The 20,743-nt window shown below is 39.9% G+C and overlaps 1 long non-coding RNA gene across 2 annotated transcripts; it reads left to right on the forward strand.

Moving 5' to 3' along the window:
* The first annotated feature begins 903 nt into the window (after positions 1-903).
* Positions 904-20,180, forward strand: LOC111093742. 2 transcript variants are annotated; one of them, XR_005383023.1, is made up of 3 exons: positions 904-1,174; positions 1,552-1,659; positions 20,015-20,180. It is a non-coding gene; the product is annotated as an uncharacterized LOC111093742 (long non-coding RNA). The 2 variants fall into 2 exon arrangements; XR_005383022.1 differs by lacking the exon at positions 20,015-20,180 and adding an exon at positions 12,535-14,081 and having other exon boundaries at positions 1,552-1,747.
* The last annotated feature ends 563 nt before the right edge of the window (positions 20,181-20,743 follow it).

The following is a 20,743-nucleotide window of genomic DNA, read 5'->3' on the forward strand; positions in this document are numbered from 1 at the left end:
TCCCTCCCCTCACCCTCACGGGGAATGGGGCCAACCCACCGTGAAGCAAACCCACTCTCCCCGTGCTGCTGCAGCAATTGCTGGTGCAGAGCCACGGGGGGAGCACTGTGGGAAAGCAATCAGGGCAGCACAGTGAGTTAATTTTCTGCTGTCAGAATGAAGCTTCATAACTCGCAGATGTGAGGAATTGACAAAAAAACCTATAGTCAAATCGGTTTCTACTCATCCAAGAGTCTCCTCATCCCTGGAAATGATATAAACTTCAAACCCAATCACAATCTGGTTCATTTCCTGTTGCCCAAAGACATGTCTGTCTGCAGCGTATTTATTTTAATGGTTTTAACATAAACCGTCTCCTCACCATCATAAATTCACCCATTCGGACTTGAAAGATAAACTCCGTAACAACGGTGAAATAATTTGAAAGGATGTTTTTATCATGTAAGAGGAAGTTCTGTGTGTATATGTCATATGTCCTATGGTCACGTGTAAGTGGCGTGTGTGTGTGTGTGTGTGTGAGTGTGTGTGTGTGTGTGAGAGAGAGAGAGAGAGAGAGAGAGAGAAGGAGGGCAGGGGAGGATGGAAAGGAAAAGAAGACAAGTGAAACATTCCTACAGAATGAAAGAGTTCGGTGGAGTAGAAAGATTCCCCAATGAAATCAGACAGAAATAAATTCCAAATGAAGCGTCCAGGGAGCAGCTGCGAGCCCTCCACGGCGGGAGGTCAGCCCCATGCCAGCTCCGCAGCCCCGCGGGCACGCGCACCCAGAGCCCTCGTGTCCAGAAGCGAATGGAAGCAACCGCCCTGGCTGAGGAGGCCCCTGGGACCGCACCCCGGCTGGCCCTCTCCGGGCACCCCAGCTGGCCCACACCGGGCACCCTGGCTGGCCCTCTCCGGGCACCCCGGCTGGCCCTCTCCGAGCACCCCGGCTGGCCCCCTCCGGGCACCCCGGCTGGCCCACACCGGGGCCCAGGGACGCCCTGCAGCGCGGCTCCTCTCAGCAGAGGCTCAGCTAGTGACTGTTTCGCTCACCGTCTCCTCCTCGGGACCCGGGAAACGTGCTGCCAAACCTAAGGGCAGGATAGTTGCTGCCTAAGGTCTGGGCCCTGAGCTGCAATAGCACCGTATTGAAATGCCCACAGTTAGGACTCGCGACCCCGAAGTACTCGTGAGCGTAAGTTCAGAGCAGAGACCCTCCTGCCTTAATCATACACGACGGCGTGGACAGCGAGTGGCCCGGGGACACGGATCGGTGCCGTGGGAGGCGTTTCGTGGCCTCTAGTAAATTTTCCATTTGGAGTTAAATGTAAAGAGAACAGGTTATAGTTTTTGCTTTTATTTATGATGAAGTAACTATATAGATCTATGTAAAAATATTTTAATGTGGCTTCTTGGCAGCTCCAGGAACTCCATCTGCACCGTGGTTTATAAGCTCCACTTTGTCGGAATTCCTTATTCTGAGACGGCCAAAATAATAAGCAGTGCACATCTATGTGTGATGCTTTCTGGTCTAAAATGCAAATATAATCACTTAAAATATATTTTTTCCAGGGATCCAGAACTGCAAGTGCTCATGAGCAGGTGGCAAGGCTGTTGGCGGACTTATCCTGGCTGCTTGCACGTTATCCGTGAATTATCCTGATGAACAGCAGCAACCTGGTCAGTTCGCTGAGACGCTCCTTGGGTCCCCACGTGTAGTCGTCGGTAGCGCAGGTGTCAGAGGTGGTGGAAAGTATATTGGCAAATAGTAAGTTTAATAAGCATGGATCGTCCCTTTATTTACATTGCTTTTCTGTACAGCATTCAGCTACGAGATAAGCCCATTCTAATTTTGGAAGGATTGTACTCTTGAGAAAAAAATATTTTAAAAATTCAGTTTATTTGGGGTTAATTTTATCCCAGCCCTTCCTTTCAACAGAAATGTACTGCAGGCATATCCTTTACAGTTTCGCTCGATCTTTGTTGGAGCAGCAGTAGTAAAATACAATCTGGGAAGGAAGAAAAAAATAACAAAAAACTTTTTCCCAGAATCATGCTGACATTACGTCAGTTTTATAGAAACACAGACACACTGGTATGTAAGCTCCAGTTTGGCAAAGTTGAGTGAACCCAAAGATGGATGAATCCTGGTCCCCGACCACACCTTAAAAGTTGTCACTAAACAAAAAACAGATGTGTTGATTTTAACTCTACTCAAAACATTTATAAATTCTTTATGAAGTTCTGTTTCGGGGCCCTAAAGAAAACAATAATGTTTTAGTTAAATCCTAGATATTTGTTTGATTTACTTAATGTCAACAAGGCCGCAGATAAGAAGTATGTATGGATTATAAGGAGAGAAATGTGAGTCTATGTGAGAATAGAATGTAAAAGGAAGTTACAGGTCTTAGAATCAGGTCAACCTTAATTTTTTTCAAGTCATAAAACTTTTCCAGCCACATGCCTTTCTCCCGTCCTTTGCTCAACACTGTTAAGAAGTGTGGGAAAACAGCTGCCTTGTGTGGTTGTAAAGGCAAGAGAACTACTGGGATCTCCCGAACTTGGAAGAGACATGTACTAATGTGTAGACAGCAATCAGGTTAAAAAAATAAAATAAAATAAAATAAAATAAAATAAAATAAAATAAAATAAAATAAAATAAAATAAAATAAAATAAAATAAAAAGACAGCAATCAGGTTGATTAATTCTCCTTTAGAGAGATTCAGTCTCCTTTAAAAGCAGGCTTGGAGGGGCAGCCCGGTGGCTCAGCGGTTGAGCGCCGCCTTCAGCCCAGGCCTCGACCCTGGGGCCCGGGGATCGAGTCCCACGTCGGGTTCCCTGCAGGGAGCCTGCTTCTCCCTCTGCCTGGGTCTCTGCCTCTCTCTGTGTCTCTCATGAATAAATAAAAAAAAAAAAATTAAAAGAAAAAGAGGCTTGGAAAGAGAATCGGGGCCACGTGGCCTATTTCAGCGGGCCTCGTACACGCATGCACACACCCACGTACAAGGGGAGCACGCCGTTGGCCGTCCCGATTCACACGCAACCCAGCTTGTCCCTCCCAGAGAAGTTCACAGTCACCCAGAGCGATGACACTGTAAAGTCAACGTCTTCATTCATTGCCGTACAAAACTCTTTTCTTTCTTTCTTTCTTTCTTTCTTTCTTTCTTTTTCTCTTTTCTTTTCTTTCTTTCGGAGGGAGGGAGGGCGGGGGATGTAGGGAGGGGGGAGGGTATGGAGGAGGGATTCTTTGAAGGGAGGGGTCGGGATTTCTGGGGTTCTCTTTCTTCTATTTCTTTCTTTCTTTCTTTCTTTCTTTCTTTCTTTCTTTCTTTCTTTCTTTCTTTTTCTTCTTTCTTTCTTTCTCTTTCTTTTCTTTCTTTCTTTCTTTCTTTCTTTCTTTCTTTCTTTCTTTCTTTCTTTCTTTCTTTCTTTCTTCTTTCTTTCTTTCGATTTCATTTATTTATTCATGAGACAGAGAGAGAGCGAGGCAGGGACACAGGCAGGAGGAGGAGCAGGCCCCACGCGGGAGCCGGTCGCGGGACTCGATCCCGGGCCCCGGGGTCACGCCCTGGGCTGAAGGCGGCGCTCAACCGCTGGGCCCCTGGGGCTGCCCCCAAACTCTTCTTTCACTTAAATTTTAGAAACGGGGGCGCCTGGGGGCTCAGCCGGTGAAGCGCCTGCCGTGGGCTCAGGTCATGACCCCGGGGTCCTGGGCTCAACCCCGCTCGGGGCTCCCGGCTCAGGCGGGCTCCTCCTCCTCCCTCTGCGCCCACCGCTCATGCACTCGCTTTCTGTCAAATTAAAAAAAAAAAAAGAAAAGAAAATCCTTAAAAATAAATAAATAAATTTTAGAAACAGTGTGATGAAAACAAGTCAAAACTCGAGGGCACTTTCACAAGAGTACCAAACTCCCCGCCATCCTTGTCTCAAAATCCGCGTATTTGGGACGGAAGGGGTGGCATCCACACACTTGGGGTGCTTCATCCCCTGGGGCTGTCCGCGGAGGGCGGTGGGGGAGGGGCGGGGACAGGCCCTTTGACCTGCCTCCGGCCTTGCCGGGGATGAGGCTCCAGACAGAGGGCAGAGCCCCCCGCCCCCCGGGACCTCACGCAGACCGAGGCTTTCACGGAGAATCTTACACTTACTAAGCCGCAGGTGTTTTGCGCGCTGTCCTTCCTGCAGAATCGGGCTTTCTCCCCGGGCGGGCGTCGGCCCTCTCAGGCGCTGACCTTGAAGGACCCCGACGCAATTCTCACGCCCGCAGGAACCGCCGCAACTGACAGAAACTGTTTTGGACAAAAGGCCGCGCGTTACGATTTGGAAAATAGCAAGTCTTTAAACAAAGTCTCACGTTAAAGAGGCGCCTCGGGTTTTAGGCCCTGACAACAGGTTTTAACTATTGTGACTCCTTTGTCGGATTCCTGGACATCGGTGCTCCCTCTGGTTTTCGGGAATCACATTATATACATATTTTAAGGATTTTGGAGCAGCCCGGGTGGCAGCGGTTTACGGCCGCCTTCGGCCCAGGGCGTGACCCCGGGGTCCCGGGATCGAGTCCCGCGTCGGGCTCCCTGCGTGGAGCCTGCTTCTCGCTCGGCCTGGGTCTCGGCCTCTCTCTCTCTCTCTTTCTCTCTGTGCGTCTCTCATGAGTAAATAAATAGAATCTCCAAACACAGAGAAGTCCCTCCTAAATAATCCGAATGTCTACAGGAGGCAAACGGGCACACAGATGAGTGGGTCACAGAGGCCTGGAGCTTCTGCACCCCACCTAGAAGAGTCAGGGTCTGGATCATCAGTCCCAGCTGCTCGTTGCCCTCTGAATTTGAACACCCTTTGCTAATGTTTGCCATTTTTCAGGAAAAGGCCAAAATTCCTGATTATTCTGTGAAATCTCCCCATTTTTAAATATTGGAAACTAATTTTTAAAAATGTTTTAAAACACTGTGCAGAGCAAATGTACTATGTTTATGGTTTCTATGTAGCCCTTGCGGTCGAAGCTGTTCCCTGTTACCATAAGCTACGTGCACCCTCAGCTGAAACTGCCTAATGAACACAATCTACTGTAATTATCACTTCAATTGCACATTACAGTATAGACAACTAATGCGTTTCAAGACTTCTCTTATAAATACAAAATTTCACCCTCCTCATCATACTATTTATAAACCTCTATTTTCAATCTTCCAAAAGGAAAAAGATCGATTTAAAGTAGAATTATGAGGGAGAAATACATTTAATGTGTTTTCTCCTAAGTCCCCTATTCTTCTGGGTTCATTTTCCTAAGTATCAAGTCCTTGTCTTCTATGCTAAGGGGCATTTCAGAATTCCAGGATTTTTCACGATTCCCTTGGGGAATTACAGTCATGGTCTCCATCACCTCTTGCCATGAATTACAACAGCTGACACTTGCTGTCCTCTTTTTGGTCACTGTGTCCCACACAAGGCCTTCCCCTTCATTCTCAAGGAAACAATAAGACAAGGCCGTTGCATGTATGCTCAGGATTAAATGAGAGAGAACTCCATATACTCAAAATAGGAAATAAGTCTAAAAGAAACGCTGGTTCTTCTTAGACTCTGGCCTTTATCATGAATTGGAAGGAAATTGCTTTGGCCTGTTGTGTTTCTCTCCAGTTTACCATGTCTGACATTAGCATTTAAAACATTCTTTTTTTTTTTTTTTTACGTTTGATAATCTTGTCTGTGACAAAACCCATAATAAATAGAATCCACGATAATTTAAGGAAGATGTTTTGCCATGAGAATACTTTAAAAATTTTGTTTCACATGACAAACATACTTCCCATGAAAACTCACATGAAGACCAAACTAATACAGTATTTTAAAAATTGAATTTTTTTTCAAATGAACCAGACTTTCCTTCTTTTTTTTTTTTTAAGATTTTATTTATTTATTTGAGAGAGAGAGAATGAGAGAGCTTAAGCAGGGGAAGCGGCAGAGGAAGGGGGAGAAAAGGACTCCTCGCTAAGCAGGGAGCCCGATCTGGAACTGGATCCCGGGACCCTGGGATCACGACCTGAGCTGAAGGAAGACCCTTGAACTGCTGAGCCACCCATGTGCCCCTAAACCCAACTTTCACATCTCAGCAACATCTCTACCAACCCATAGATTCAGGGAAAATGTTGTTGCCATTGCTTATTATTTCTAAATAATTCAATGCTGAGGTAGTGTGGTTTTGGGTGAACATGAAAAGTTGTTTCTTTGGATTGTTAACAGAATCTTGATGCAATATTTAGGAATGTTTTCTAAGCAAGAGAATGAACGGTCTCCTGCACAGAAACAGAGATGAGAATGATAAAGATTTAAATATTAAATTATCCCAGTAGATGGATATTAATAAATTTGGCATTTAGAATCACGGTGGAATCTCAAATTCATCTTAGATGTCAACAGATCATGAATACTGCATCACCAATGACTTTCCTGGAATGTTTCCAAGACTGATCATACACATTTCTGGCCTTAGCATATCACAGATGGAAAGAATATATGGAACGTCATTCCCTTTTCCAGATTCAAGAGGCAACTGGTCCCGGGGTTTTCTGAAGCTTTCTCACACGGAGGAGAGTCATCCTACATCAGTGCTGTGGCTGCTCCAAAAGAGGTTTTGATCTGTACCTCTATGGGGATAAAAGAGGTCTTTGCAGAAGGGAGCTCAAGAAAAAAGAGAAAGAAAAAAAATTTTTTCAGCTGCCAAATTCCCATATACTTCAAAAATCCCCATTAAAGAAAACAATCTTTTTCTAACTTGCTGTCCATACGTGTAAGTTTATATTTGTGATGATAACCTTTCCTATCATTTGCTCTACTGAAGCTTTGTGAGTGAACACAGGATAAGAAATGAATGATCCCAACAATTTACATTACTATACACCTCAGAAAGGCAACCTTTTTCCCCCCCATATAAAATGTAATCCTTTGATTTTGGAATTAAATACAAAAAAGCAGAACTGCCCAGGATGATATAAGAAGACAGAGCTGGCCCACTCGCCTAAAACATCCTCTTTTTACCTGAATTGTCACTTTCATAAGTGTGCTGCCTAAACTTCCACCATATTTGCATAATGAACACTTATTTCCAGTTGATGAGTCTAATACTTACGGTTCAGAATACACGCATATACCAAGTCTGAGACTTATTTGGACATTGCTTTCAACATTTACATAGATAAGAGTCAGAAAAATCACCAGAATGGTTTGATCAGTCAAAAGTATTGCAAAAGTAAGACTTTGCAGAATAATTTAATAGTCTGCTTCAATCAAAGCATCAATATCAGAAAAAATTTTTTGTGTATTCTTTGTTGGACAGAACATGCTGGAAAATTGGATTAAAATTTTGAGAAACACAAATATATAAGCTTGCAGATTTAATGATTTTCAAAAATTATTTTCAAGTTATGTTCATCATAAACAGGTTTCTTGCTAAATACATCTTTCTGTAAATCTTTTCAACCATTGCTTACAATCCATTCTAGATGTTTCCAACCTGGAGTGCCCAAAGGTCTAGATATTCTGGAAGGTATTAAGACCCACCACATGAACTTGCCATTTTTGTAGCTCAAAAATAGCTAAACATCAACAGTTTCATATTGTTCAACCGAGAGTAATAAATGAGAGTCATTAATGAATTCAATAAAACAAATAAGTTATTTTTACTATTTTTGAATTTTAAAAATTAATACATTATAGATTGACAAAAATTCTGATGAGTTCATGGTGATCTGAAGCTCTGTTAACTTTAATACACGTTTACTTATTAAAACTGAAAAATAATTATTTAATAAATACAGTTTAATGAATATAAAAAATTTTCTCAGCAGCCTTAAAATTTGCCATAGCAATAGTTCAAACAACTCAGATATTCAAAACTAGAACTTTGTTTTTCTTTGAGTAAATCCATCATAATCCTCAAAGTGCTCATTTCTTGAAAACAGGAGGCAACGATCTAGATAAGAAATATGTTCACTTCCTGTTAATATAAAAGTCTCTTTTCAGATAGCCGATCAAATCCAGAGTTCTCGCCCTCTCCATTCTCCTTTTCTGGGGAGTAATCTAAGCTTCAGAATCTTACCAGCATGACTTTGAGGAAGGAAGGTTTGCTTCGTAGGTTCTTTTTTTTTTTTTTTTTTAAGATTTTATTTATTTATTCATGAGAGACAGAGAGAGAGAGAGAGGCAGAGACCCAGGAGGAGGGAGAAGCAGGCTCCACGCAGGGAGCCGGACACGGGACTCGATCCCGGGACTCCAAGATCGCGCCCCGGGCCAAAGGCAGGTGCCAAACCGCTGAGCCACCCACGGATCCCCTAAATAACTTTTAAAATATTGAGAAAAGAGCAAAAATATTCTGAAATGATACAACTACATGTTTCTAAATTCAAACCATTAGACCAACACAGATATATATACTGTAAAGAAAGATCGAAATCTCCTCTAATAACTTTTTCATCACAGGACACAATTTATGGCTTTCAGCCATTTGATAATGAAAGTTAAGTTTTCCGTGCTATTACTGGAATTGGGCACAATAACTCATTCTCCAAAACCAATTTATATAGAAAACATATTCAATACTGAGATGATTGAGTTCCTGTATTTCTCTTTTGTCGTTTGGCAGCAATTTGTGTGAGACTCAAGAAGATAGAGTGAGAACTGATGGTAGTTATTTCTTCAAGATATGTGGAAAAGACCAATGGTACTGAAAGCATGTGTCACTTAAAATCATTCATTTTAGATTAAACTCATGGTCTGCAGTGACAGAAATCCCAAAGAAGATATCTATCTTTAAGGATTAATAGAGTTTTATCCGAGGATTATTCTTGATAAAAAAAAAATACGGCTGTTGTGTTGTTGGGTTTTTTTTGCTTCCTTTAGTAGCTCATTTGACAGCCATTGTAGCCATAGATGGCAGTAGACATTTGAATCTATTTTTTCTGAGGTATGTGAATGTTGGACTGAGTCTTTGGTAACTACAATTTATTTTGAAGGCACAATGGACTTTGTAATCTGTTCTCCAACACTCAATAAATCTGTCAGTTACCTAAGCACTGAAATAATTATAAGGCGGTTGGCAATTCCATTTGTGAAACTGACAATTTCAATTTCTGAGCCTTTAGTATCTTTTATAACCTTGCAGTTGAGGTCGTAAAGGCATGTGATTTTTTTCTATATTTTTCAAACTTTTTAGAGCATTTCTTCAATAATGGATATTATGGTAATCTCCTCAAACAATCTCTAAACATTCTTCATCATGAAGCAGCTGTGAGAGTTGGGTGGGATTGGGTGAACCTTGAGAGGTCCACATCTTTGGGTTAATGACACATTCCCTACTACAACCATTGTCACAGCAACCCACACAGCAGATGGTCTGGCAATCTAAACCAAACTCAGTTAATGTGCAACATATTCTTGGCCACTGAAATTAGCTGATGATTAGCCCAGTCATCACTAAAGTTGGTAATAATGAAGAAAACTGGAACCAGACGCCCATCTTCTCCTAATGATGTGGTTGGTGAATGCGCCATCAGCCTGCCACCCTGAAGGACACTAATTTGAAGATACAACTAAAACACATCTAAGCCAGACTTGATCAAATCATATCTAGACAGGTTATTTCTCTGAAACTTTTAAACAATGCAAATAAGTCCCTTTATAACCAAAATCATTTCAAGATAATTTTTTACATAACAAGTTAAATAGACTTAACTATATCTCTCCTTAAATCAAAGTCTAACAAATATTTCTGTAGCTAGAAGTATTGTGCCTCATGTTTTTACAGTTTAGTTACATTATCTTAAATTATTTGGGGAACAAATAAGAGAAAATATTTTTCTATTAATTTTCTTAAAAAGTTAAAAGCAAAGGATACTGTATATTAAATCACATATTTGGTTGATTAGCTTCTTTTACCTGCTTTTTCTATAATCAAAGAATGTTAACATGAGAATAAGATCACAATGATCATTTAGTTGAACAATACATCTGTGACTTGAATTATATTCCAATTGGTCATTAACCAACTCTAGGTTACTTCCAGTGACAGAAAACTCATACCTCCTGAGATAGCTTCTTCCATCTTCATTCAAAATTTGTTGGTGAGCTCCACTTTCACTCGTATTAGAATGCAGACGAGTTAACTGGAAGATCCTATAAATCTGAATAGTATTTATTTTCCTTTCTCTCTAGATAATAATTTGTCACTTTTATGTCTCTTCAGGCAAAGTATTCATTGCTAGTTGCCTTTGAAATTCCTGCTGTCTTTATTCAAAGATTTCACTTCAATTTTCCTTTTAACCAATTGACATTGGGTTACTATGTTGTTGTTTTTTTAATTTAGTCAATTATGATTGCAGAGATTAGAAAAGGAACTGTGGCTCTCAATGTCTTTTCTAAAATCCTGTTATCCTGTTTAGAGGTCAGTAAGCTTTCTAGTACTATAGTCTATTGGAGTTCATCAATTTTGGAAATTTCCTTGGTCTTCATCTCTTCAAATATTCTTTCTTCTCTGTTCTCCCTCTGCTTTCTTCCTAAGAATTCATTAATAAACAAATTGGGAATTGTTTTAAATCTCTTTCCTTTCCATCTCTTCCTTTTGTTTCAGTATGGATACATTCTATCAACTTGTCTTTAGGCTCACTTATCCTTTTTTCTACTGTTTCCATGCTCCTGCGAAGTCTGTTTAAGGACTTTTTCGTTTCCTTTTTTTTTTTTTTCATTTATTTATGATAGTCACAGAGAGAGAGAGAGAGAGGCAGAGACATAGGCAGAGGGAGAAGCAGGCTCCATGCACCGGGAGCCTGACGTGGGATTCGATCCCGGGTCTCCAGGATCACGCCCAAAGGCAGGCGCTAAACCGCTGCGCCACCCAGGGATCCCCCTTTTTTTTTTTTTTTAAGATTTAATTTATTCATTTGAGAGAGAGAGAGATTGAGCAGGAGTGGGAGGAGGAGCAAAGAGAGACGGATAAACAGACTCCTCCTTTTTTTTTTTTTTTTTTTTTTTTTTTCAGACTCCTCCTTGAACAGGGAGACATATCTATTTCCTACCTGATCCGAAGGCAGACACTTAACCAACTGAGCCACCCAGGTGCACAGAATTTTTCATTTCTGTAATGTTTTCTTCATTCTAATATTTCCATTCTTTTCTACAGCAGATGGCTCTTCCTTTTGCCATTCTGCCAGAGGTAAAAGTAACCCTCCATTTCTCCCCCGTTAAGCACACAACACTTTTGGAGTTTAGTTCTTTTTGTTTCTTTGAATACACAAAAGCTCTCTGATGGGTTTATAAAACTAGATTCTGTAAGATATCTGGATTATTTGGTTGTTAGGGTAGATCTCTTGCCATTTTATAAATCTGAACCAAAATCAAAAGTGCCATATGGTTTTATTTCATTTTAAAAGTCATAGTGTTATGACATCCACTGACATGATTTTATTTTTAATTCAGCCAATAATTAAATCCCTAGTCTTGCAGATGGAACAGTATATCAAGAATCTAGAGGCCTATGCTCTGAAACATGCCCTGTCACTCATTGCCTGTGCAGTTTGTGCGAATACATTTAAACTTGGAGTTTCTCCAGAGATGTGTAAATATATTAGAGTGGGTTATCACTAGAAAGAAAAAGGAAGAATAGCATTCATATAAGAAATATTAGAGATTTTATGTTTATCTAAAGCTCAATTTCTTTGAAAACAAAGAAAGAAGGAATATAAAACAACTATGACATAATATTAACAATTATTATTTCTGAAGAGTCAATAATACCATTCTAGCATTTGTAATTTTCCATGTTTTTTGTTAATTTTTCAAAATTAAAAAATGTAGTAGTTATACATCACTCTAACCAGTGTAGCAACAAATGATATAAAGGGGAAAATGTAGTGATTACAACTCAGCCAGAATAAGGGGGGGTAATAAAGTAAAACTTACAAAAACCATGAAGAAATTAATATTATTTTTAAAGAAATTATTAATGACCTAGTGTTCTACTTGCTGTCAGGTATTCACCTTGTCTGATAGGAAAGCTGGCGGATCCAATCACAAGATTACTGGTAAAATATTGAAAAATATACGAAGGCTTCGTAGAATCCCCAAAGATCTCCACCATGAAGGGTATATTCATGTATAGGTGTATAAAGAAGCAGGGTCTTGTGTTATTTTCCATCCAAAATTCTTATAAATGTAATTTTTCTAAAGATTACACTTGGAAATTCTAATATACAGGATTTATCTTTCTCTCTCGAGCTTACTTCACTTAGCATAATGTCCTGTAGTTCCATCCATGTTGTCATCAGTAGCAAGATTTCTCGCTTTCACATAGTGGAATAATATCCAATTATGTATATAAATAAACCACATTTTTTTTTACTATTTTCCTAATGACAGACATTTAGGTTGTTTCTATATCTTGGCTATTTTAAATCATGCTGCAATGAACAGAGAGGTGAAGAGATCTCTTTAAGATACTGATTTTGTTCCCAGAAGTGGGACTGAAGGATCATCTGGTAGTTCTATTTATGTTTTTTTTTTTTTTTTTTCAGGAACCTCCATACTGTTTCCCATTGTGGCTGCACCAGTTTGCATTTCTGCCAACAGTACATCAGGGGTCCCTATCCTCCACATCATCACCAACACTTGTTATTTCTTATCTTTTTGATAAATGCCATCCTAACAGGTGTGAAGTAATATCTCATAGTGGTTCACAGTAGAATGGTGATCACTAGAAGACAGTGGGTGGGAGAAGTAGGGAGATGCTCCGCAAACAGCGAAGATCTTCAGTTATAAGATGAGCAAGTTCTGGGTTTCTACTGTTCAGCGGGATGACTATAGTTAATGACGCTGAACCGTATGGTTGAAATTTGCTAAAAGAGTAGACCTTACACATTCTCCCCACATGCACACAAATATAACAATGCGAGGTGATGAATGTGCTGATTAACCTGGCTGTGGAAATTATTTCACAAAGTATATGTATATCAAATCATTATGTTGTACACTTTATATATATTTTTTCTGTCAGTTAGACCCCAATAAGGAAAAAAAAAACCTACAAGAAATGTAAGTAATGCAGCAAAGATACAGAATCCAGGAAAAATAGCAAACCAAGCTGTGATATTTAGCAAAATCACATAGAAGCACAGAATAGGAGGAAAGGATGTAGAGAGTTCTGGTTCATAATGTCCAGTTTAAACAAGAAACTAAGATTTAGAAAGCTAATACACTAGAGGTTATTAAAGTTAGAAGCTCTATAGATCTATTTCTTCAGACTGTTAATCTCTACACCATTCCATGACTTCTAGGCAAGTTCCACTAGAAATCTCAAGGAGCACTTTAATACTACTCTCTTTCTCACTCTTGACCTACTTCCAGTCAGCAACCACGTTTTATGAGTTCTTCATTGCAAAACCAATGTTTTCCAACCTCAAGATTTATTTATATTATGTAATTGTCAAAAATGTGAGAAACTAGTAAAAGTACATAAAACCAACCATGTGAATTGTAAAACCAATGTCGTCATTTAGATTTTTCTACTATAATAATCATAGGTAATCAATGTAGAAAATAAAAACTCAACATTATAACATCCACAAATCTGGATTCATTCCCACTAAGCATTTCAAACATTTCATTTCTGTGCTTCAAAATATCTTTCACTTTTGTCCTTTCCTAAGTAGTCCTTTGTCACTGGCCCTCCAATGTGTACACTTTCTATTCCACTTTCATGCTGCTTCCAGATTACTGACCTAAGACATAGATTAGATCCTGCTACTTCATTTCTCAATGGTAATCAAAGGTGTTCATCTTCCAGATAGCTACACACACACACACACGCACACAAACGCACACACACACTCTCTAAAATGGTCCAATATGTCATATAAGAGTTTCCACGGGATAAAATTTAGAACCAGTTCTTTTGTTTGATCAGAGATGGAGTAGGGACTTGAAAACAAAACAAGATGAAAAGGTAGTTAGCTTAAGACAAGTATTCTAATTTGGAACTAACTTGACCAGGAAAAGGATATTGTGAGGGGCATTAGGTTCCCAAAAGCAGTGACTATAACAGAAGGTTAAGGCTAGGGGCATCTGGGTGGCTCTGTGGTTGAGAGTCTGCCTTTAGCTCAGGGCATGATCCTGGGGTCCTGGGATCAAGTCCTGCATCAGGCTCCTCGCAGGAAGCCTGCTTCTCCTTCTGCCTGTGTCTCTGCCTCTCTCTCTGTGTGTGTCTCTCATGAATAAATAAATAAAATCTTTAATAAAAAAAAAACAGGCTATGCCTAGGCTATGCCTAGCCTTCATATGTTAGCTTAAGGCTAACATATGAAGGAACACATGTTCCTTAGGTACATGCTCTGCAATGTGTCTAAAATCCTCACTATCTGTGCTTGAAAAACACAGTCATCAGTCATTTTCACTGTTTGAGTAGAATAATTTGTCTTCCTATTATTTAAGACACCGGCTGCTAACCATCTCCAAAGGACATACCCCCCAAGCCCCACCTCACTAGAAATAGCAGGTGGTCATTGCAACCTACTGAAGTAGAAGAACTCTCAAACTGCATATATTTTAGAGAAAGTGGAATTGATAGGCCAAATGTTGAATCAATGACTGTTGCCAGTGAAAACTGGATATCCTGGGTGGCCATTTGCCATTCCTTATAAGATGCCCAATTCAGAGAAGGCAGAAGGACACAATTCACTGAAGCAGCAGGAAATGGGTTCCCCAAAATAAAGAGGTGTTTTTATACAATAAGAAGAGAAAAAAGAAAGGAAATAGTTCTGGACACTATATCAACTAATTTAAATGAGTTTGATAAAAGATCTGGATTATTAACAAATTTTTAAATACATAGAACTAAGCATAGACATTTTATTAAGTATACATTATGCAAAGATCAGATTCGGTTTTCTTCATCTAAATAATTTTAGCTTTGTACTCTTGTTCTTTTATTTTCCTAGTTGCAACTGATTAATATTCCCATTTAATAGTTAATGTTGATACTAATCAACTATTCCAGGTACCACGTATCTTCTCTGCACTGGGCAATGCTAAAACATACATTCCTCAGTTTCTTCCTCCTTCCACTGATGACGGCAATGATAACGACATCTATTGAATATTTCCTGTGTACTAGGCACTGTTCTAAGTATCGGATGTATTTTTTTAATCAAAGTGCAAATTACATGGTGTTTTATTAATTCCAAGTGTACAATATAATGATTCAACACATTACTCAGTGCTCTTCATGATAAGTGTACTCTTAATTCCCTTTATCTACATCCCTTCTCCTATTTCTCCCCTGTCAATTATCAGTTTGTTTTCTATAGTTAAGAGTCTGTTTTGGGGTCTTGTTTTTGTCCTTTTCTTTCCTTTGTGTGCTCATTTGTTTTGTTTCTTAAATTCCACATATAAGTGAATCATATGGTATTTATTTTTCTCTGATTTATTTTACTTAGCATTATACCTTCTAGATCCATCTATGTTGTTGCAAATGGTGGGATTTCATTGTTTTTGATGGCTGAGTAATATTCCATTGTGTGTGTGTGTATTTGTATTGTATATATGTTGTATATATATTGTATATATATATGACTTCTTCATCTATGGATGGATATTTGGGTTGCTTACATATCTTGGTTATTGTAAATAATGCAGCAATAAACATAGGAGTGCATATATCTTTTCAGATTAGTGTTTCCATTTTTGGAGGGTAAATATTCAGTAGTACAATTACGCAATCATATGCTAATTCAATTTTCAATTTTTTGAGGAACCACCCTACTATTTTCCACAATGGTGCACCAATTTGCATTCCCACCAACAGTGCAAGGTGGTTCCTTTTTCTCCACATCCTTGCCACCACTTGTTATTTCTCTATTTTTTATAGTTCATTTCAGACATTGCATAAGGCAGAATTAAAAATAGATTTAGGGTACATTATTCTGACAGATATAAGATAGTATCTCATTGTGGTTTTGATTTGCATTTGCCTGATGATCAGTGATGTTGAGCATCTTTTCATTTATTTATTGGCCATTTGTTTGTCTTCTTTGGAAAAATGGCTATTCAGGTCCTCTGCCCACTTTTAATCTAATTGTTAGGTTTTGGTGTTGAGGTGTATAAGTTCCCTATATAGTTTGGATATTAACCCCTTATCAGATTTGCAAATATCTTTTCCCATTCAGTAGGTTGCCTTTTTGTTTTGATGGTTCCCTTCGCTGTGCAACATTTTTTCTTTTGGTGTAGCCCCGATAATTTAATTGTACATGTCTTAACCATTTAGAACACATATCCTAATGCAAAGGAAAATTTGGCATGAGCTTAGAGTAATTATTTGGTTAATTAGGCATTAAAATGCAAAATTGGCTTTCACATCTCAACACCACTTAAACTAACAGATTTTTTTCAGGAGGCTTTTGTGTTTTGTTTTTTTTTAACAAACTTATTTGCATGTGTGAAATCTTGCTGCGAGGCTGCATAAGGCAGAATTAAAAATAGATTTAGGGTACATTACATTTCTATCACACAAGAAAGACCTAAGTGAACTCCCCAGGTCTGTCACACTCTTTGGTTATTTAAAGAACAGAACTAAATTTGTGTGTTCAGCTGTGATATTTCTTGTCGGGTCATCCTACAGTGTTCAAGAATAGGCCATCTGATTACTGTGGCATGTGCATGGAGTTTACCCACTTTAAAACCATGACAAATCAAGTTAGAGTCCTGCAACAGAAAGGCAGAAAGCTTAATGTATGAATTTAATATATAAATAGCCTATGATGGGGACAAAGTGAAAAGACTTTTGCAACAATGGCAAGCTACAAATGCACACCATGAAAATAAATGATGGGTCCATTTCATGGTTATGGAAAACATAGACCCTCCTATCATTATTTTCTATAATAACCTAATTGAGCAACCAACATAATTTAGTAATAGCACCGCTTCCATTTGGATAAAGACTATAAGTATCTCTATTCTGAAAGAATGGGCAATTATATCTTTTGAACCAGTAGGACCTTATATTCTAATAAGTATTTGTGGAAAATTATTAGGTAAAGCCCTACAATGAAAAGGCAGTTATTATTTACAGAAGTACTTTTGAAGTCACAATATGCTTATCTCTACAATTTGGAGAGAAATCAATACAAAAACCCAACGAGAAAATATGTTGACCATATTTTCTGAACTAGTAATTCAGAGATTTAAAATAACTATCTTACTTGTGGTTTGTGCTTGTGATTATTCTAAATGAGAAGTCATAAAAGTGAAACATATCAACTCATTTTTTGTTTGGACAAATAGAATTATATTAAATTAAAACTACATCATGCAAGTTATATCTATGATCTATCAAAGCCTTGCTTAAGAGATTTCTGCTTGGGGCACCTGGGTGGCTCAGTGGTTGAGCATCGGCCTTTGGCTCAGGTCATGATCCCGGGGTCCTGGGATCCAGCCCCACTGGGAGCTCGCTGCTCAGCGAGAAGTCTGCTTCTCCCTTTCTCCCCGCCAGCTTGTGTGCTCTCTCTCTTTCTCTCCCTTTCTCTCTCTCAAATGAATAAACAAAGTCTTTTTTAAAAAAGAGAGATTTCTGCTTTTGGGCATCTTAAGATAACAGGGACTGGAGTCACCAAATGGCACTAGAACATTTGAATGTCCAAATCCAAATAATGAGCCTCTACCGCATATCATATAAAATATGAACTAGATGTAGATGAATAATTAACCTAAACGAAGACCTAAAACTATAGAATTTCTAGAAGAAAATTCAAAAAAAATTTATGTGACCTTAGGTTAGCAAAGATGCATTAGGTAGGACAGAAAAAACATTACCATAAACTAAAATATTGATGAACTATCAAAAAGTAAAGGTTTTTTTCTCCCCTTTCAAAGATACTGTTAAGAAAAATGAAAAGACAAACCACAGACTGGGAAAAAATATTTGCATAGCATAGGTCTAATCAAGGACAGGTGAACCTAAAATACAAAGAACTCTTACAACAGTAAGATAAATTATTCAAATAAGATATGGATAAAATATTTAAATGGAAAATTTACCAAATAAGGATATAAAAAGAGCAAATAAGCACATGAAAAGATCTTTAGTATCATTAGTCAATATGGAAATGCATAATAAAACATCATACTACTGCAAACCCACTAAGATGGTTACATTTTTTTAAGATTTATGTATTTATTTAGAGACAGAGAAACATGAGTGGGAAGAAGGGCAGAGGGAAAGAGAGAAAATCCTCAAGCCGACTCTCTGCTGATCACAGAGCCCCATGTGGGGCTTGGGCTTGACCCCAGGGCCCTGAGATCATGACCTGAGCTGAAATTAAGAGTCAGGAACTTAGCCGACTGAGCCACCCAGGTGCCCCAGGATCGCTAAAATTTTTAAAAACTGACAAATGTTGGTGAAGATATAGAGCAACTGAAACTCATACATTGTTGGAGGAAATTCAAAATGATACACAATTTGAAATTTAGGATGATGCCTTCTAATCAGCTTACACTTAGGCTCATCCAACCCTTTGATTACACTCCTCATTGTTAGCCCAGAAAATACGAGTTTATGTTTCCAGGAAGGCTTGTCCACCAACATTTACAGGACCTTAAATCACACAGGCTAAAAGTGCATCAGTTGGAAAATGAATAGTCGGGGACAAAAAAGAAGAAGAACCCAGCTGATGTACATGACATTAGAACGTGGGTGGATTTTAGATCGGGAAGCTAAAGGAAAGAAGCCAAGCAGTAAAGGTGACCTACACGCTCCCTGAGATTCTATTAACTCGTATTCTTAAAAAGGGGGCGAACTACAGTGAGAGGAAGCACCGCAGCCGCCAGATGCCGCTGGGAGCGGGAAACGGGGGCACGAGGAGCACGGGGGCGGGGGGGGGGGAGGAAAACGCTCTAGTTTGGGGCGCTGCGGGCTCCAACCGCGCGAAGCCCCCCCGGGGGAGAGGGTGCTGGGGGCGGGGGGGCGCTCAGCCGGGCCCCAGGTGCTGAGCCGGAGCCGCGGGAACCCTGGCAGCACCGCGCCTGCCAGATGGGACGGCGACCCTGCCATCACCTGATGGGGGGCTTCATTTATTGTTTTGAGGACCGTATCCCCGAACGCACACTCCTCTGCTTCCCGGAGCCGAAGTGTGGCTGCTCTAGAAGGAGGCCGTTCCAAAGTCACCTGCCCGAGGTGTGAAGGGAACGCTCTCGAAATGGTCCATTTTCTTGGCAAAATGAGTCTGCCTTGGGCCCAGGCCGTGACCCCGGGTCCCGGGATCGAGTCCCGCCTCGGGCTGCCCGCACGGAGCCTGCTTCTCCCTCTGCCTGGGTCTCTGCCCTCCTCTCTGTCTCTCATGAATGAATAAATAAAATCTTTAAAAATATATATCCCCTAAAGCAATCCGTTCTGAACCCAAAACGCGATGAGGACAAGCATACGCCGGCAGAGGGGGAGTTTAGACTATTTAGAAATTTTAATCTTGAATATAAAAACTTTAAAGCACCTACTGATGCTCCCATGGTAGGTTTTCTGAAAGCTTTTGGGGGAAAAGTGTGTAGAACTTAATTTGTTTCATTTACACCCACTTTGGCAAATCCCACACATTTATGGCCTTATTCTGCACACCGCACAGCGTTGGACAGTCCGTTGGCCTGTCTAAAGATAACCAGAGGATTAAGACCAATGACAATAACTGAGAGGCCTGGAAGGATGACTGAAGTGACGGCTAAGTATATTTTAAACAATATACATACATATTTTCTAAAACATTTTATGCATTTCTTATTTGCAAGATAAACAAGTACAAATAACTGACTTCAGTTTATAGGAGGCAACAGGTACTTCTTTAGTCAGCAAACAACATGTGTAATTATCGCGTAACTATCCTGGCCCCAGTTTTATTGCTAACCAGTTATTTGGGCTAAGGGGTCACAGTGAGCTTTAATTTTCTTATCTGCATTCTGAAAGGACTACACGAATAACATATTTCTTTTTTTTTTTCTTTTATTTATTTATGATAGTCACACAGAGAGAGAGAGAGGCAGAGACACAGGCAGAGGGAGAAGCAGGCTCCATGCACCAGGAGCCCGACGCGGGATTCGATCCCAGGTCTCCAGGATCGCGCCCTGGGCCAAAGGCAGGCGCCAAACCGCTGCGCCACCCAGGGATCCCGAATAACATATTTATAACAATGTCTTAAGGACTCATTACTTTCCTTTAAAAATAAAAAAAGAAATTTATAAATAAAGTTTCTATAGTTAACACCTACAAACAAAACGATGAGATTATACATAGTGTTGTGGTTCAGAGGTACTGTTTCCTCTCCCCGGAAAAATATTGACTTCATTGGTTTTAGGGTATCTACAGGGTTCGGAGGTTTTCCAGGGCTTGTGTATTCTGCTGTTGGAGGGAATGTGACTGCCACTTGCAAGTACTCGCACCCAAAGTAAATTTTGCTTGAGACATGATTACGAGGTTATGAGAATCTTTTAAAAATTAACCTTAAGAAACAAATTTAACCCCTCCCCTCCAAATCTTAATAAAATAGAGATTTCAGGTAGGTGACACTACTGTGATGAACGGAGTGAAGTCGGGCGAGTCTGCTCGGTGAGAGTCGGGCTACTGGCGTCTACACCTGTCCCCTGCCTCGGAGGGCTGCGATCTCCAAGTATTGCCCAGTCTGCGTTACTTTCCCTTCAGTGACCGGAAGGGCGCGGACCCACTGCCCTATGTTCTGGCGAATAAGAGGT

This window comes from Canis lupus, chromosome 33, assembly GCF_011100685.1.
Source record: "Canis lupus familiaris isolate Mischka breed German Shepherd chromosome 33, alternate assembly UU_Cfam_GSD_1.0, whole genome shotgun sequence".
In the NCBI taxonomy this organism is placed as follows: domain Eukaryota; kingdom Metazoa; phylum Chordata; class Mammalia; order Carnivora; family Canidae; genus Canis; species Canis lupus.